General features: G+C 49.4%; 1 protein-coding gene across 2 annotated transcripts in view; it reads left to right on the top strand.

Annotated features, from left to right (window-relative positions):
• The first annotated feature begins 221 nt into the window (after positions 1-221).
• GGTA1 (glycoprotein alpha-galactosyltransferase 1 (inactive)) overlaps positions 222-19515 on the top strand; it is a 55509-nt gene continuing 36215 nt past the window's right edge. The window contains exon 1 of one of the 2 annotated variants that reach the window (XM_030294307.2): positions 222-414. The gene's annotated coding sequence lies outside the window, so the exon portion shown is untranslated. The remainder of the gene's footprint in view (positions 415-19515) is intronic. The other variant, XM_030294308.1, reaches the window with a different exon arrangement.

Genomic DNA, 19515 nt, shown 5'->3' with positions numbered 1-19515 from the left:
AGGGTCCCTTCAACTTTACAAACAGCCCCGTTCCTGCTCGAAAGGGACACCACCCCGCCGTTGAAAATGGCAGAAAAACAGCTAAACAGAATGATTGCACAAACTCTTGAAAGGCATCCAAAAAACAGTAAAGTGGAAAAAATTGTTAGCGCTGGAGGAGAGAAAGCAGAGCGACTTGAGATTTCCCAATCTTCCCGCTGGCCGGGCCGGGGAGGAGGAGGAAGGCGAGGAGGGTGTCAGCGCTCTCCTCCTCCCCACCCCCCCATCCCCTCCCCCGCCGCCCCTGGCACCTCTCCCATCCCGCCCCCGGAAGGAACCGGGACCAGGCGGCTGCTTCTGTGGCTTTGCTCGCCGTTTGCACTCCTTCTGGATCTGGCGCAGGCCTCGATGCCTTCTTCATTTACCTGGAAATAGGTATGTCTCAGGAGGCAGGAGATGCCGGGGACCCCAGGCCTCACTGCTTCTCAGCTGGGAGACGCTATCCCGGGGAAGCCTGTTTCTGCAACTATGAAATGGGGGTGCTGCTCTGAGTAAGAAAATGCCAGCGTGTGTGTCCTGCGGTGGGGACATGGTTATTCTGTTGCACTTCTGTGCCTCTTTGGCTGCACTAAGCAAGCACTTTCTCCCTGGTTCTGAGTTATTGCTGGGTGTACCGTGTCTCTCCTACCAGATGGCAGGGGCAGGGGGTGGCAGGTGCAGATCTCAATTGTTTGTTAGAAGTGGCAGTATTCAATGACTTAATAAAGCAGAGCTGGGGAATGCCCCTGGGGTTTACCTTGGTTCAGGAGGTTGCAGACTGTGCTCCTGGAGTCTTGAGATCCTGCTCTGGAGCCACCGTAGTGGGGGAGGGGGGCCTACAGGGCAGGGCTCTGACCCCTCCTTCCTTCTTTCAGAACCGAACAAGCTCCCTTCTGCCTTATCTCTCCTAGTATATTGGGAAACCCCAGGGGCTGTTTTTGTTATCAGATTCCTCAGATCCAGTCTGCTTTGGAGAAACCTGAGTCAAGAGGTATGCAAAGTGGTTTGTGTAAGATTCTCTGGTGGCCAAGCCTTGTCAGGAAGCCTGTCTCCTGAGTCCATGGGCCACGAGCACCTTCCCTTGGCCATGGTGCTCCGAGCAGCCATTTCTCCAGCTGTTTAGCACCAGCTCACCTGGATCCTAACTCCAAGGCTCTGGTTCACCTTCTTACCCTTCTGGAGAAGAAGCCATGAATCAATCAATCCTCTGAGATGTTTTCGGACTTTGTGGGACCTTTAGATGCGAGTAGAACTAACAGTTTGTTCATAGGCTAGGATCAAAAAGCATTAGGTTCCCCAGGAGCTAGTCAGCACACTGCCCTTATCTTAGCCCAACCCAACAGGGTGGGGGATCTTGTTACCTCATTTTATAGTAAAGGAATGAAGTTCAGAGAGGCCAAGTAAACTCACCCACGGGTGCTCAGCTTCTAACTCAAGGCTGGGATTTGAATGCAGCCCTGTCTGACTCTAAGGCTTGTGCTCTTATATTACATCATCTCTCTTAATGGTTAGAAACAGCTAATGGACAGACATCATTAAGATGGGAGCAAGAGTGAGCGAGAATAGCCGAAAGGGGACAGCATTAAGCAGGAGACTGGGCATTCATATAGGGACATTCACACTATAAATATAATTGTATTTGAAATGAGTGTGTTTTCTGCCCCGTACGTTCTTTTTATTTTAGTGTTTTTTTGGTAGATCCTTACAAATTATTTTTCTAATTTTTAATTAAAGTATCATCTAGATACAATAGTATCCCAAATCTTCAGTCTTCAGTTCAAACATGTTTTGACAGCTGTTCACAACCTATGCAACCACCACCCAAAGTGACAGGTAAATATTTGCAACATCCAGGAAAGTTTCCATTTCCAACTAATTTTCCTTCTGTCCCTCCCGGACAACCATTTCCTGATTTTATTACCATTGATTATTTTGCCTGCTCTTGTACTTCATGTAATAGAATCATACGTCTATCTCTGGTTTATTTCACTTGACGTCGTGGTTTCCAAATTCACCTGTGTTGCTGCATATATGAGTAGTCTGTTCCTTTTTATTGCTTGAGTGGTAGTTATTCTGTTGGATGCGTATACCACGGTTTGCTTATTTATCCCTTATTGAGGAACGCGTTGGGTGATTTCCAGTTTGAGCTCTTATTTCTTGTAGAATTCTTTGTGGACATTGGTTTTCATGTAGGACTGAAATCCGTGGGTCATAGGGCATACCATTTTACCTTTCCACAGCCACGTCAGGCTCTTGCAATTATTCCACCTGCTTGATGATATTCGGTGTTGATTTATTTTCGTCGTTTGATTTTAGCCATTTTAGTGGCAGGGTGATGGTATCTTATATCTTCTATTTTATGATGGAATTTAAGGGTTGTTGGAGAAGACAGCACGAACAGGGGGCAGAACATAAAATAAGATGGTGGTGTGGAGGCCACTAGAAGCCACGCCTCCGGAGGGAAGGAACCTAATGGAATGGTTGGAATTGTGACATTAGGAATAGGAAATTCTGGGCTTAGGAGAGCTCTCTGTGTATCACCTGCAATTTAAGACCTGGTACTTTTACTCTATAAACTAAGCAAGTTTGTCCACGCTTATGGCTTTTTTTAAAAATTGTTTTTAAAGTCTATTTATTTATTTTGAGAAGGGGGGGAGGGGCAGAGAGAGAGGGAGAGAGAAAGAATCCCAAGCAGGCTCCGTGCTGTCAGCACAGAGTGCAATGGGGGCTCGAACTCATGAACTGTGAGATCATGATCTGACCTGGAAAGCAAGAGCCAGACACTTAACTGACTGAGCCACCCAGGTGCCCCCATGCCAATGACTTTAAATGCTACCTCCAGAGCAGTCATCTTTATCTCCAGTTCACATCTCTGTTTTGGGTCCCCGATTCACATGTTTCACTGCCCACTGGGCATCTCTTCTTGGATGTCTCAAAGATGCTACAAACTTGGCAAGGCCGGACACAACTCATTATCTCGTATTGGCTTTCTGTCATGGGTCACTGGATGAATGATGGCACCACTAGCTGAGAGAATACATAACGAGGAACATTTGGGTCAAGGGCAGAGATAATGTATTTGGTTCCACGCTAAATGGTTTGGAGCAGCCTGGGAAGATAAGGGCAGGAAGATGCACTGGGCAGTTAGGAGATTACTGAAATCTGCTGGGAGTAATTTTGGTGGGATGGAGGACAGACAAGTTAGATTGCTGAGATATGAGAGAGAAAGAAGTGGAGATGGTGAGTACAGGGAATACTTTCAAGAAATTTGTGTGAAAAGGCCAGAGGGAGATTGAGCTACAGTTGTAGGAAGGTGAAGGTGAAGGGAAAGATTTTAGGACGGAAAAGACAAGGGAGATACAGGCCAGGGGAAGGACTCAGTCTAAGAGAGGTAAGAGATGGCCAATAGGGCAAAATTCCAGAGGAGCAGAAGGATGGATGTCTCCACCTCTGTGACTGGGTGTGAGTGAATGAAGGTTCCAATGTGTATCAACTACAGAATTCTCTGTTGACCTTCCATGTGCACAACTCTTAATCATGACGTGGAAAGTTCTTCACCATCTGCTCCCTTTGTGTCTCATATAGTGTGCATCACATGATACTATCACAGAGTATCACTATATGAGACATGCTATAGTATGTCTCATGGAGGGTGTATCAGCTAGCTTTTGCTGCAGCTATGCTGCATAACAAACAACCCCCAATCTAACTTCTGACCACAAAAGTTTATTGTTCACCTTACATGACGGCTGGAGAGCCATTGTGATACAAGGTTTTGTGGCTGTGCTGCAGGTGCCAGCCAGCCAGAAGATCTGCCCATGTGTCTTCTCATTGCAGGACATAGGCTGAAGGAGCTGCTTCTATCTGGTATATGTCATGTTCAAGGTTAGAGTTGGAGGAAGAAGGAAATGATGTAATGCCTCTTAAAGCCTTTACTCTAAACTGGCACACTGTCACTTCTACCCACATGCTGCTGGTCAAAGCCAGCAATATGTCCATGCCCAGAGGCAATGGGACAGATGTATATACAGGCACATTTGTTTTATTGTGCTTTGCAGATATTGCATTTTTTTTTTTTTTTTTTTTTTTTTTTTTTAAATTGAAGGTTTGTGGCAACCCTGGGTCCAGAAAGTCTAGGTGCGCCATTTACGGCAACAGCATTTGCTCACGGCACCTTTTGGTCATTCTTGCAATTTCTTCATGATTTCAACAAACGCTTTCACTATTACTGTATTTGCATTGCTGCAATCTCATGAGAGAACCTTGGCAGATGAGAAGCTGCTTCTTATGGATGAGCAAAGAAAGCGGTTCCTCGAGACAGCATCTACTGGTGAAGAGGCCGTGAAGATGGTTGAAATGACAACAAAGGATTTAGAATATCACATCAGCTTGGTTGATGGAGCAGTGGCAGGGCTTGAGAGGACCGGCTTCAATTTTAAAAGAAGTCCTAATGTGGGTAAAATGCTATCGAACAGTATCACATGCTACAGAGAAATCATTCTCGTAAGGGAGAGTCAATTGATGGAGCTCACTGCACCGGTGTCTTATTTTAAGAAATTGCCAGAGCCACCCCACCCTTCAGCAACCAACGTCAAGGCAGCCCTTGACAGCCCCCTGCCTTTGCTGTCTGGCAGAGAATGATGCTTGGGAACAGTAATCCAAATGACCACATATATTTGTTAAGAACTCCCCGATACGCGTCTCCATTTATTCTTCTCTCTCTGAACTAATCCCCCCCCCGCACGGCCGGCCTACTCCTTGGTACAGTTGCTCTCTCTTCAAGCATGGCGGTGTGCTTTCAAATCGCTGTATTTCTGCACACACGATCCCTCTGTCTGGGAGTCTCCCCCCCCCCGCCCCACCCCCAAATCTATGATCTAGGCAGTCCTACCTCTTTGTTGTCCTTTTACTTCCGTCCCTCTGCTCCTGCTTAGTTGAGGTGCACCTGCACCCCTCTCCAGCCCGGAGAGGCTGGGCTGCTGTCACCTCCAGTACATTTTGTCCCCGCAGCCTAAGCCCTCCCATGACACCCACACTGACTGGGTTGGGATCGCTCCAGGCTCCACTCTGCCCTCAGAGTAGGGCACATGTTCCTTTACGTGACATCCAAGATCCCGCACGAGCCGCTCTCCGAACAGCTTTCTTCCCATCACCCTATCCCTTCGGCTTTCTGCTCCAGCTTCAGGGATCTCCTACAGTTCCTGACACCCTCTCCTGGCTTTATGCCCCTGGGCTTTTTCCCATGCTGCCCCCTCTGCCTGGAACCCCCTCCTCCCTTCCTCTCCAAATCCACCTGCAGACTCCTACTCATCCTTCAAGACCCAGCTCAATCATCATCCTCTCGGTGAAAAGCCAGTTTCTTCATCCTGCCTCCCGTGAATTTGGCCCTCCCCCGCCACCCTGGGCATCCTGAACTTAACATTCCGTCACATGTGGTCCTTTCTTCCTTTCCCTGTGAGCCGCAGGAGCCAGAGGGCACGCTGCACACGACCACCGCCCTCTTTACTGACCTGCTCCGGTGGTTAAGTGTGGCCTCCGGAGGCCCCCTGCTGAGTGTGCACCCTTAGTAGCTGTCAGGCCCGAAGCAAGACCCCTCACCTCTCTGCCTGGGCTGAACGGTCGGCTCACAGGAGCTTCATCTCGCCCCTCGGAGAGGGAGGCCAGGTGGGTTAGTTTGGGAAGTCACACTGAGAGAGAGTCCGGTCCGTGTACGAAAAGCAAAGGGGTCATCATTTATTTAGTATACTCAACCCAGAATAACTTCGAAAAGGCCTTTCCGTTCGAAAAAGAGGAAGTAAAAAAATGTCGTTTAAATCTCCGGCCAGAGAGCTACTCTCCGCTCGGCTTGTCCAAACCCAGCGTGGAGGCCGCAGAGGTCGGCTGCATGCAATCAGACCCGGCCGGGGCGGAGCTGCCAGGACGCGGCCTCCAGCAGCCACTGTGCTCATTTTTATTGCCACATAGAGTTTCCGTGAGGGAGAGGTGGTGATGGCTGGTGGCAGGGTGGAGAACCCATGCCGTGCGCTCACGTTTCTGGGCGCCGGGGAAATCCCGCGCAGGCATTCCCCGAGGGAGCTGGGTGGTGGGCATGTGCTTCCTGTGGCTCCTCTCTGAAGCCACGCGTGCTTGGCAGATGGCAATGGCAGGAGAGAGCGCGGTGCTGCCCCTTGAGGCAGGTCCCAACTCAGGGGAGTGAGTGATCTGAGAGGGAGGAGGAGGGCCCCGGGCAGAGCATGTCTGGGAAGCCGGGGGCAGAGCGGGGTTCCCGGGAGGATGTTGGCAAGAGGGTTGAATGACACTGAGAGGCTGGGTGGGGAGAATGAGCCCTGGAATGAGGTCAGCTGGCTATGGGTTGACAGCAAAACCCCGGGGAAACAGAAAAATAATTATGGAATTATTATTATTGGGGTTCTCTACGCTAGTTGGCAGTTTGAAGAGTGAGGTCGTGTTTCCATCTTGTTTGAGCATCACAAAAGCACTGTGAGGGTCAGAAAATTAGAAATAATTCCCCTGCGTTATGTGGGGGGAAACCGAAGGATGGACTTCTAATGTTTTGGCCAAAGTCTCTCAAGAATGAATGGCAGAACGAGGGCACGGAAGCCAGGTCCGGACTCCAAATATAGTATGGCCTGGAGACCCTGGCGGGGGGCAGGCAGGGAGAGCAAAGGTGGTTCCGAAGACTCAGGGATGCTGGGCCCCAGATCCATGTCTCGCCCAGGACAGGGCTCCTGCCGTTGCTGCTCAGACAGAAATCAACCAGAGAGTGAAAGGCAGCTTCTGGAAGAGGCTAGGCGAGGGAGGCCAGGTCTTGTGATTAGTTCTTAAGGAAAATTCTTAATTCCATCCCTGCTCTTGTCTTCAGGACCCTTGCTTTAAATGTCCACTGACGGGCAGGACACTGAAAAGAGTCTGGGCTGAAAGTGAGGTGGCCCAGCCCCATCCTGTACTGGTGCTCCCAGCGGTCGGAGCCGCTGGGGCCTCAGTTTCCCTGTCAGCAAAATGGCCCCGAGGCCGTGATCTAGCAAACTTCTCTCTGAGCAACTCCTGCTGTTCAAACAGCAAGTGCAACCCCCCAGGAAATGAACACTCGAACTAAAAGCCAAAGGGGCGGAGGAGCTGTTGTGCCCGGAGGGAGCCCAAGGTTGTGGCTCCCATTTGCCAGATGGGACACCGGGGACCGTGGTTCTGGGAGATGCACCTGTTCCAGAGACTCATGCTTTGAAATTAGCTATTCATTCAGCATTCACTGAGCCACCAGAAATTCACTCACTCATTTACTGACACACCCAGAATACGTTGGGCAGCTGCCGTGTGCTATGCTAGAAGGTGGCAGTGAACAGAGACACAGTCCCCGCCCACAGGGATGCTGGGATTCGCTTGAGAGATAGTCGTTAAAAAAAAAAACAACAAAAAAAAAAAACGACCGCACAGCGAGAGCCATGAAGGAGAGCAGGGTGGGTATCACAGGGGCCTGAACCTGTCGGGGGAGGTAGTCAGATAGGACTTCCTTGAGGAAGCGCCCTGTACGCTGAGCCCTGTGGGAGTTAGGGGGTAAAGAGGGAAGAGGGTTTCAGGCAGAGGGAAGAAGCTGTGAGAACCAATCATCCTGATATCCCTCTGGCTGTTCCAGAGCCCAGACAGCCTTGGTGGCCAGGGGAGCACAGAGGAGGAAGCAAGCCCGGGACAACGGGCCAGGTGCCCAGAGGGATGACGTTGTTGGGGTTGGTAGCATCTGTGTGCAAAAGCACTGCTGCCCCCCCTCCCTTCTCAGGGAACCACGAGTCCTCAAGTGGCCGGCAGGCTGTCCCTGAGAACAACTTGCCTGGCATCTGTGGGGAAGGCAAAGAAACTGCTCAGAATCAGGGGCAGGGGTTCCTGGAAGGGGGGCATGGCTCCCTGAACGCAAGGACTGGTCTTCGTTTGCTCGGTTGACTAACTCTTTCGTGGTCTACACGGTGATATTTTGCATAGCAAATTCTGTTTTCAGATGTTAGCCAGAGCTGTGCAAAGGAAGGGAAAATTAATGTTCTTATGTGCAAATTTAATTGAGAGCTTGGGAATTCGTTCCTTGGCGTGCAAGTGCTCAGTAAATGTTTGGGGCTGATGTATTGAGTAGCACATGGACCGTGTACTGGTCAGAGATCAAGGTTGCAAGCAACAGATGGAGATTCTAGCTCGCTGCGGCAGAAAAGGCACGCATTGGAAGGATTTCTTTTATTGCTCACAGTATCCCTGGGAAGGCTAGAAAACCAAGCTGGCAAGAATCAGTAGAAGTTGGGCCGTAGATAACACAGAGTCTTGTATGGCAATTAATTCTAATTTTTTAAAATGTTTATTCATTTCTGTGAGACAGAGAGACGGAGCACGAGCGAGGGAGGGGCAGAGAGAGAGGGAGACACAGAATCCGAAGCAGGCTCCAGGCTCCGAGCTGTCAGCACAGAGCCCGACGCGGGGCTCGAACTCACAGACCGTGAGATCATGACCTGAGCCGAAGTCGGACGCCCGACCGACTGAGCCACCCAGGCGCCCCGCATAGCAGCTAATTCTAACTCTCGCTGCCCCTGAGGCCACTGTAACATTTCACGGGCGTCCGAACCTTCGTGCCATTTCTTTAGGATGTAACACCACTAACTGGTCAGGCCTAGGTGACTCACCTGCATTCCAGGTGCATATGGACACATGGGAAAGTGTCTGACCTGTTCTGCTCTGGTGGCAGGAGGGGATTCCTGATGCTAAGCTGAGAAGCTGCAGAATTCGCCAAAGCCACGAGAGTTGGGGCCCCCTTAGGGCCATAGAATCCTGCAGGTCTAAGGAGAGTCACACAGCTGTAACTGCGGGCAGGAGAAGCCTTCTGGGGAACTCTCAGAAGGGCAGCCCGGCCTTGGTCAAGTTATTGAACCTCCGGACCTCAACGTTCCCAGGTGTAAAATGGGTTGGTGTGGATTTCAGAGACAAATGTGTCTCGTGACATGATGCTATTAAATGGCAGCTACCCTTATCATTATTATCAGTGGAAGTCTAGTATCTTCACTCAGCTGTTATCAGAACAGTTATGTATTTAAAGGAAGGAAACCTAACATGAAAATCCAGAAGTAAGACACACACTTCTACAGATTCTCTGCAGGAGTTCCTTTAAATTTTTACCTTCTGGGGCAGCTGGGTGGCTCAGTCGGGTAAGCATCCAACCCTTGATTTTGGCTCAGGTCGGGGCCTTACGGCTTGTGAGATCGAGCCCCGTCTTGGGTTCTCCGCTGACAGAGCGGGGCCTGCTGGGGATTCACTCTCTCTCTCTCTCTGCCCCTTCCTTGCTCCCACTCGTGCTCTTTCTCTCAAAATAAATAAACACTTAAAAACAAACAATCAATAAATAAAAATTTTTACCTCCTCGGGACACTTACCACGGGACTTAATTGTATCAAAACCAAATAAACAAATGAACGAATGAATCACCATCTTAGGGACCCTTGATGAATATTGTTGACCAGAGCCGCGGTTTTGCAGAAGCAGACAGATCCGTTTACAGATCCCAGTCTTGCTTCCTCACCGTGGAAACCTTAAAAAGGGAAGAGAAAGTTCAGGCCATGTGACTGGAAGCTCCCCGCACCCCCCGCCCCCACAACCCCAGGGGAGTTGGGGCTACACCGCACACCCTCTGGCCGGAAGAACACAGACTCCCACCAACACAGAAGGCCCGGATTAGATCCAGACAGTGTGACTAGCTCCCGGAGAATTGAAAGCCCTGCTATGTGGTGTTTGCCAGTCTCCACAGTGTAAATATTTACACCATGACCACGTTCAAGCCGCCACTTGAGGGAGCCTACTTTTCTATAGCATTTTCCGCTATGTCTCAACACAATTGGTGCACATAACCTCAGGAGTATACCATGTAATAAAACAATTAGGAAGCGATGGGTTTTGATGGATACTTTCGTTCTTAATAGGACTCATTTAATTATAAGCTTATATAATTGAATTTTTAATGACGGCTGTATTTAACGGCTCACTTGCCAAATTCCTAAAAATTGAACGGTTGGCCCTTGCAAGCCAACGTGAGCCAGCTACAGCACACTACTGGCTTGGGAGGTCCCTGGGGACCCCAGAGAGAGGCTGGCGCAAGGAGGATCCCCAGACAGCAGCTCCCTCACCCCCGAGTCAGTCTCCAACATGTCGACATCTTTTATTTGCTTTATAACCCTTTCCACCCCCGAGTTTATATTATATTAATATATTAATTAATTTTGATAATATTACCAAACAATATTTAATGAGTAATGTATTAATATATTCTATGTAATATATGTTATACTTCCACTGAAATTATATATCCTTAATTATTTGTTAATTACAACTATTAATTTTATTTGCTTACCAACTGGAAGGTGAGCTCTGTGAGAATAGAGTACTTACCTCTTTGGTTCGCTGTCGAGTCCTGAGTGCATCGATGTAGCAGGCCTTCAGTAACCATGGGTCCGTTGAACAAATGGAAGTAAGTCAAGGAGCCTTCAAGGGTTCAAATCCTGCCTCTGCTATAAAAGTCATCTTTTCTTGAACCTTTTCCTTCATCTGTGAAAGAAAAGGATTTGAGCAGAGGCCCCTAAGTTTCCCTTCAGCTATAAAAAGGCCCGATCCCTGAGAAAGACATCCCTTCCGAACATGGCTGCCAAAGAGAGATTCGCAACTGAGCATCTTCAAGGGTAGGAGCTAGTGCCTGGGTTCTGAGGACCGTCGGTTTTATTCTTTTCCTCTGTGGGCAGCTTTTTAAAACACTGAGTGCCAGTGACTCTCCTTGAGCAGCCATGACTGGTCCCTGCCCAGCCCTCTGGGCTCTGCTGAGAGCCAGTCGCTGCCTGTTCAGTGGCAACAGATATTTCGAGACCCATTGCATTTGCCACCGGGTGAAATGCCCTTGGGTCAAGATGGGCAGTCTGCCTGGGTGAGTCATTCTAGAAAGATAGGAGCCCAGAACTCCACCTTGGACACAGAGCCCACTGGAGCCAAGTGGGGCAGCCGCAGGAGACAGAGCAATGACCCTGTGTCTCCTGCACCATGCCTGATGCCTTGATGTGGAAGAACCGTCCTTCTTTGTGACTAATCCTCCACGGATGATATTTTGTTAAAATATAGCCAATTGAACATACTCTCAATTTCTCTGCCTCCTCACAGAGGAAAAAACTGCATCCTTCTGTGGGCCACGCTTTGAGAGCCACTGCCCTGGAGGACGTAGGTCAAGGTTCCTTTTCGCTCCCACAGCGGCTGGAAGAAGCAGGTATTTTGTGTCCTGCCCATGCTGGGGAGGACACTGAGGCCGGGCCGGGTTCTGGGATCTGCTTCCTCTGAGGGACGGGGCTGCCGCCGTGGTCCTCACGGCCGGCCTGGTCCGTGTATGGGCAGGGCGAGAAAGGGAAGTGATCCAGAAGCCAGGGTGATGATAAAAAAAAACAGCTCACACTTACTGGCCACTTATTCACGTCAGATGCTGTCTAGGAGCTCTACAGGAGCCCTGCCTGTTCCTCATCGAGAAACCCCAGTTTTACAAATGAGGAAACTGAGGCACAGAAAGATTAAGAAATTTCCCAGGGCCACCCGGTGAAGGAGAGGTTTGATTCTCAGATACGGGCAGGGGGCGATGCCCTTCATCATGGCACCACACCGCCTCCCGGAAGAAAAAACAGAGTGGGCAGGGACGTGGCACAGTCCCGAATTCAGTCCCCTTACTCGACAGATGGGGAAACCCAGGCCCAGAGAGGGGCGTGAGCCAGAGCCTAGGTGTCCTGCCCTCCACCTTCTGCTCCATCCTGGGATTCACTGCCTTCAGAGGAACGGTCACAGGGACGCCCTCAAGACTGTTAATCTGCTCATTCTGGGCTGCACGGCCCCTGCGAATGCACCAGGGTGGGGGTGATGTAGGGGGCCCAGGTAGGCACCAGTAGTGCCCTCCGCCCACACTCTTGGAGAAATGTCTTTGGCACGGACTCTCAGCTTCGGTAGAAGGTTCAGAAACTCGTCGTTCCCCCAGTCACCCGCCCAGGCTTCAGAGAAACAAGCCGCTCATCAGCTCCTGGATGTCACATTTCCTGTTTGTGTGCCCGGAATGAGGTACAGCTCTTGGTGAAAGGCAAGGGGAGGGGGGAGCCTTCTTACTGGAATTACCATTGTCGGTGATGGGAAGAGCCTAGAAGGCTGTACCTGAATGCTTCGTTCTGTAGCTAGGGACACTGAGGCCCGAGAGTGTAAGAACCTGTTCTACGAACTTGTCCAGGGAGCTGGAATCACAATGGTTGTAGGTTTGGGTTTGGTTTGTCCCTCGTTCGTTTGTCTGTTGAGGTGATAAAATCATAGAATGTGTGAGCTGGCAGAAATCTAAGAGGTGCCCCATCCACCTCCCTATGTTTTGCAGATGAGAGCCTGAGGAGGGGGTGGGGATGGGAGGGCACTTTCTGAAGAACAGAGCCCTGAGAAGAACTCGCTTTTTGAGTCAACATACAACAAATGCCATTGACTGCCGCCTCTCTGCCAGCGAATTAATCTCCGTCTCATGGAGAGATGTGTGTCAATCAAAGAATCACACCTAGGTGTCCAAATAGGGGTCAATGCCCCAACGGAAGGACGTAGGGTGCCACAAAGGAGAGTAAGAATAGAACGGGGAAGCCTTCCCTTGGGGGGTGACATTGTCATTGAAGCTTAAGGACGGAAAGGAGGGTGCATGGGTGTGAGGGGGCCGGGAAAGGTGTCCCAGGCAGAGGGGAGAGCCGGTGGCAATGTCTTGAAGCAGGAAGTGCCTTATTTTGTACATGAGAACGCCAAAGCCCAGAGATTGGAAATGAACCCAGTGTAGTGCCTCAAAGAATTTTTCTTCCTGTCCCCTCCTCACCTTTTCTTTAAAATTTTTTTTTTTCTTTTAAGGAGAGGGGCAAGAGACTAACACCTAACTAAACAAAGGACTTTGTGGCAGAGCTGGAATTATCAGCCCCCCCTCCGCCATTTCACGCCAAGGGAGTTTGAGAAAACCCTGTATCTGGTTATCCCCCAACTGTGTGCCTTTGAAAAAGACAGCCTTTTTGAACTCTGTTTCTTCATCCGTGAAATGGAGCCCATCTTCCTTCTCTGAGGATTTCACCCAGACTCCCATGAAAGAGCTTTATGCTGGCCAATGTGGGAGCTAGAGCTGGGCCCCATGGGGCTGCTGGGCTCCCTTCGCCTGCCTTCCAGGGCCATCCTTGAACCCCGGGTCTGAAAGAGCCTCTCTTCTCCCTACTGTTGTACCGAAATTCTAAAACCTGCCACTCGGCATTAACTACCTTTGGCACTACTCTTCAGCGTCCCACCGAGACATGCGTGAATCTTGAACAGTGAACTAGGGTGCAAAGGAAGAAGCTTGTGAGCACCTACCACGCGCCCAACATCTCAGTGACGCTTTACACAGGCGACATCGTTTAACCCCTACCATAGCCCTGCAAGGTGGGTGCCTTTCTTCCCACTGGTTGGGTAAGGACACTGCCTGAGGTCACATGGCCGGTGAGGAAGCACTCTGTGGGCAGGCAGAGGGCCCAGGAGCCAGGAAAAGTGGACCCAGGCGGTCTAGGGCGGAGGGCACCCTGGCAGGTAGACACATTGGCTGCCTTTCCAACCATTAATATCCTTGGAATATTTGGTCAACATTTATGTGGGGTGGGGGATGTTGGAGGGGGTGGATTTGCAGTCAATACAAAGGGCCTCTTCTGGATTCTGAATCCTTTCTACCCAAGGACATCTTCCAGAAGCAGACGGGATAGAAATTCACTGACGAAGTCACTTCCCCAGCTGCAGTGCCTTACTGTCCTGGGGAGAACGTTGGCTGTCTCCCACTTTTCTGCAGCTTTCTTTCTCTCTTCAGTTTGCATTTGAGTATCTCCAAGCCAGACAGCTTCTTGGGAAGCTCATTAGAAGATTTATTTTGGTTCCGTTTTTATTTGAAACTTATTTAAATATAGATGAGGACAACTAGTCTTAAAAAGGGGAGGCAGTCTGCCTGTCATTTATTTTGACTGAGCAGCTTGGTGTATACTTGAGCTGGCATCCTTGAACTTGGCTCCTTGTATTAAGTACATAAAGTATTGCCCCCATTTACGTAAAGGACAACAAGGCATTTTTGGGAAGTGTCAGAGAACCACCAGATTTGTTTAATTAAACAGCTGTTTGTCCGGTTTCGGGAGTAATTTATTCTCGTTGTAGAACATTTGAAAATGCAGAGAAGTGGAAAGAATAAAGTGATCAGTCTGCCACAATCTCGTCACACACACTGGCTGGTATTTTTTTTTTTATTGTGGTGAAATATACATGACATAAAATTTACCATTCTAACATTTTTTGAGTGTACCATTCAGTAGCATTAAATACACTTACATTATTGTGCAACCATCCCTACCGTCCATCTCTGGAACATTTCCATCATCCAAAACAGACACCCTGTCCCCCGGAAGCAATAAACTGCTCATTCCCTCCGCACCCCAGGCCATGGTATCCCCCACTCTGCTCTCCACCTCCAGGAATTTGACTACACACCTCATCTAAGTAACATCATCCAGTGTTCGTCCTTTTGTGTCTGGCTTATTTCACTTGGCACGTTTTCAAGGTTTATCGCCATTGAAGCAGGTGTCGGAATCTCGTTCCTTTTCAAGGCTAAATAATACTCCATTGTATGTATACACCATATTTTGTTTATCCGTGCATTCATCAGTGGACATCTGAGTTGTTTCTACCTTTTTGGCTATTGTGAATAATGCTGCCTAGACATTGGTGTACAAATCTCACTTCAAGTCTCCGTCCTCAATTCTTTTGGGTATAGAGAATTCCATGTTTAATTTTTTGAGGAACCGCCATACTTGTCCAGTAATTCTGATGTATTAGATGCCTTTGTGCAGTTTGGTATCTGGCTTTCTCATTTAATGTTCCATTTTATTAACTGTTCTTCAAAAACATTTTTTTAAGTTTGTGTAATATTCTATTGCATTGCTATCCACACTTCCCCCCTCCACTCATTGATTTCTGGACCACACCAAAAGATTTTAAATCATGGTGGTCAAATAAAGAGCCTGGTAAGCAGGCTCCATGCTGTGTCCACACCTGTTTGAGAAATATTCAACAAAGATAGGTTAACTGCCTTTAAGGAATTTAGAATTTTCTCTTCGGGGATTCTTGGATGATCAGCCAATTCAGTAGTTTTAAAAGTTCTTTCTACTCCGGGTAGCCAGAGTGTCTGGGTGGCTCAGTTGGTTAAGCGTCCGACTTTGGCTCAGGTCGCGATCTCACGGTCTGTGGGTTCGATCCACACGTCAGGCTCTGTGCTGACAGCTCAGAACCTGGAGCCTGCTTCAGATTCTGTGCCTCCCTCTCTCTCTTTTCCTACCCCGCTTGTGTTCTATCAAAAAATAAATAAGCCTTAAAAAAAATTTTTTTTTAAAGTTCTTTGTAGCCAGGGTGCCTGGGTGGCTCAGTTGGTTAAGCGTCCGACTTTGACTTGGGTCATGATCTCGCAGTTCATGAGTTCGAGCCCCGCGTCGGGCTCTGTGCTGACAGTGCGGAGCCTGGAGCCTGCTTCGGATTTATCTCCCTCTCTCCCTACCCCTCCCCTGCTCACGCTCTGACTCTGTCTCTCAAAAATAATAAATGTAAAAAAAAAAAAAAAAGTTCTTTGTAGCCAAGGAAACTTTAATACAAACATAATGGTGCATAGAAGCACAGCATATAATAGCAAACAGATAAAAGGGAAGATGAACTAAAGAAGTGTGGATGGGGGCTCAGAGTTCTGCTCTCTCGGCACCCCATCTCCCCCTCTGTGGTGTCTGAGGCACTTTGGGAGATTCCCGGGTTCTCCAGAACACAATTTGAAAAACCACCAGGCTGACCCGGCGCCTTTATTTTAAAGAAGGGATGACATCTCAGGACTGGAAGGGACTTACCTGAGGTCAAGTTCATTCTTGTACTCATTCATTTTTTTTTTTTTTTCTCAAGATGTAGCACCTACTGCCTGCATGTTGGAATCACTTAAGAAGCTTGTAAAAATAAGGTTCCAGGGAGTCTTCTGGACTCCAAGGCAGTAGATGTAGGGAGACACCAGGACTGGATTCCTTGCTCCGCAGTCCACACTGGGCAATGTGGGGTGCTCACATTCTAGCCCCCTGCATTGTCGCTTGCTTGTCCTTCAACCCTGAATGCTGTTCCCCACCCACTCACCCTTTGAGGCCCAGTTCAAACGGAGCCTCTTCCTCTTTGAAGCCTGGCTGCCCAGCCCCGTGCAGACGGCTTACTCCTTCCTCTGTGGCCCCAGAACAGAACACATCACTTCCATCCCTACTCGCACTGACTTCTTTCCGTCACAGGTAACAAATAGTTCATTGCTTCCAGCACCGGCTCCCCGACCAGTATGTAAGCTTGTATGGTCTCTGCATCCCCCACAGTTCCAGGCACACACTGGGTGCTTTGTGATTATTGACTGGAATTGGATCTGGTACACACCCCGTATTTGGAGGATAAAAAAATCAGATAGCAACTTATGGAAGGTCGTAGCCCATCAGAGCGGTGTCTGGACTGGCACCAGGTGTCCTGAGGCTCAGCACTCGGCACGGGCCAGCTGGCAAAGAGGACAGCTGTCTGGTCTGGGCAGGGAGCGTTGGCCCCGGCTGCCCTATCCCCGAGTCCGATAATAGCCCGGATTTTCTGAAATCTAGAAAGTTCTGCCTGGCTTGTGATTCACTGTGCCTGTTTGGACGCCTGCAATTTACTTTATAAACCATAAGCATATAGAGGATAGGATATCACGTTAGCGCTATTTAGACTGAGCCAGTGCCCAGATGCTAAGAAAACAAGTCTAACGGGGGAAGGCCAGCTAGTCGACCCTCAAGGAGGCATAGTCTGGGCCTGGGGTCAGCCAGCATTATATCCAGAGGCAGCTGCTACAAACCCTCCTATGATCCCAATTTGTGATCCACAGCTGATGCTTTTCTAATGAGCACACTGGACACTAAAAACTATGGTGTTTTTTTTGGGCGGGGGGAACAAGTGACTTGTTTATTACGATGAACGTTATCCAGGGGCTCACGCTGCTGACGTCAGAGTATTTATGCTAGTTAGGTACTTATGATGTGCGGATGGGCTAATGTAGCGATTATTCTCTCCCTATCCTTGCGTGATGATGGCGTAGGGTCCCTTACCCTGTACCAGCCAGGAGCTCTGGGTTCTGCGGGATCGCTGGGCACAGAACCCTGCCTCTGGAATCCTGGCAGCCACCTTTGCCATGGGCGCCTTTGGCATCCGGAGAAGCCCATAGACTCCTTCTGAGAATGTTTGAAAATATAAGAAATAAAATGAAATAAATGAGATTATAGAAGAAACGAGTCGAGTTGAACTCTAGTTATGAAAATATTAATAGTCGGGGTTGAATTTCAGCCCAGCCCAACGGAGATCTTTTCTCATCTGCAAGATGGGGATGATTTCGGCACCTGTCTTCACAGAGGGCCGTGGGAATTGAGTGGTGGGTGTCCTGTGCTCAGAACACAGCTTGGCACGTTGTGTGCGTTCAGCACAAAGAGTGGCGTTTGCGGTTGCTACTACTGCTGTTATGAACTATTATATAAAATACAGATTCCTGCCCTTCAGGAGCTCACAGTCTGGGTTGGGAGAGTATGTCTGTGTGAACTAGTAATTAAAAGGAGCCGTTAAGGTGTAGACGAAAAGCCCGATGAAGGGCTAAGAGGAGCTCAAAAGGGAGTGACGTGGCTTCTGGCTAAAAGAGTACCAGGTAGCGGCCAAGCTTTGGGGCCGGCCAGGCTTCGGTTGGTTCTGGCTCTGACCCTTAGCTGTCGGAGCTGGGCGAGCGGTACCGTCTCTCTGGGCCTCAGTTGTCCTTCTCCGTAAAATGAGGTAACAGGAGAATCTACTGTACAGGATGTTGTGAGTTCCACCTCCTCTCCTCCAATGATGGATCGGTTAAGTCACATGTCCTTTACTGCATGGACCACATCCCCCTGCTCATCTTTCTGGCCCACCCTCCCCGGCCGGTTCAATCCCTGACTGCAACGAATCAGGCAAGGTCCCATCTCTGCCACCGTCCCCGGGCTGGGGAATGGGACCGGGTGGCTGGCTCAGTGCCAACCCCAGCAGGCTTACAGTGCTGCTTGGCACCCTGTGCCCTTACCTCCCAGCCAGTGTCCCCTCCCAGTGTCCACGGCACCTGCTGCTAACCCGGAGGGCTCTCAGGCTGCAGCCCCACTTGCTCTTATCAAGTGATCAGCTTCTTCATAGGAAACGAAGGCCTTAGAGAACAACACTCTCAACTTCCTTCTCATTCTTTTCAAATGTAGCTGAATGCTCACCTGTCTTCGGGTCTTAAGGAGAAAATCTCCCCAGGACATTAGAGAAATGTTCTTGCCTCCATTTTACTTGTCTTTGTTCATGCATGGGCCTCACTGATGAGGACAGTGAAGGTTTTCCAGAGAAGAGGGCAGACCTAGAGAAGCTCCTGCTCTGTGTGAGATGGGCAGTGTATCAGTCAGGATGGAGCAGGTTATACTGCAGTAACAAACAGCCCCTAGATCCTAAGGGCCAAACCCATGAAGGCTGATTTCCTGCTCTCATGGATATGAGCATCGTGGGCCAGCTGGTGGCTGTGCCCTTCACTCACAGACCCAGGCTGATGGAACACCTTTTTTTTTTTTTTTTTTTTAAAGTTTATTTATTTATTTTGAGGGAGAGAAAGAAAGCATGAGCAGGGGAGGGGGCAGAGAGAGCGAGAGGGAGAGAGAGTCCTTAGCAGGCCTTGCATTGTCAACGCAGAGCCTGCCACGGGGCTCGATCCTATGAACCATGGGACTGTGACCTGAGTCGACATCAGGAGACAATGCTTAACCAACGGAGCCACCCAGATGCCCCTGATGGAACACCTTCTTGTATGTACTCCGGAGCACAGAGAAAAAAGAGCCCTAGGAGGTCTTGGTAATTGAATAGCCCGCTCTTATTATACTGGTCAGACTAGTCACTAGTCCCTGACCCCAAGGGCCCCAGGAAATGAAATCCTACGGTGAAGGGGGAGAGCTGGACATATTTGGTGGAACAGCATTAATGACTACCTCAGTGGGATATTCCCTTCTGTGCCTGAGGTTAGCAGCCTGGGTCGTGCAGACAGAGCCTTGTGAGTGCAAGGAAACCACACCCAGAGCAAAAACCCCAAAGCCACTTCTCAGCCGGCTGCAAAACTGACAACATCTCGGGGGGAACAAAAGCAGAAGCTCAGAGAAGAAGCTGTGGCCACGAAGAGGGCAGGTGATGCCTCCCTGAGAGCTCTGGGCCTTACATTCGTGGGGAAGGCAAAGGCAACAGGGTCGGATCGGGGAATTGATGCCACATTTGTCGTAACAGACCCATGCGATGCTTCTTAAGTGGAGCTCGTAGTTAGGTGGTTTTGCTCCATTTCTGAGCTCTTTTTACGTTTATGCTTCGGTGAGTATGTTTTTTCTAAATCGG

Source organism: Lynx canadensis, chromosome D4, assembly GCF_007474595.2.
Source record: "Lynx canadensis isolate LIC74 chromosome D4, mLynCan4.pri.v2, whole genome shotgun sequence".
Classification (NCBI taxonomy): Eukaryota; Metazoa; Chordata; class Mammalia; order Carnivora; family Felidae; genus Lynx; species Lynx canadensis.
The sequence above is the reverse complement of the archived record's forward strand: the minus strand, read 5'-3'. Positions and strand labels throughout refer to the sequence as shown.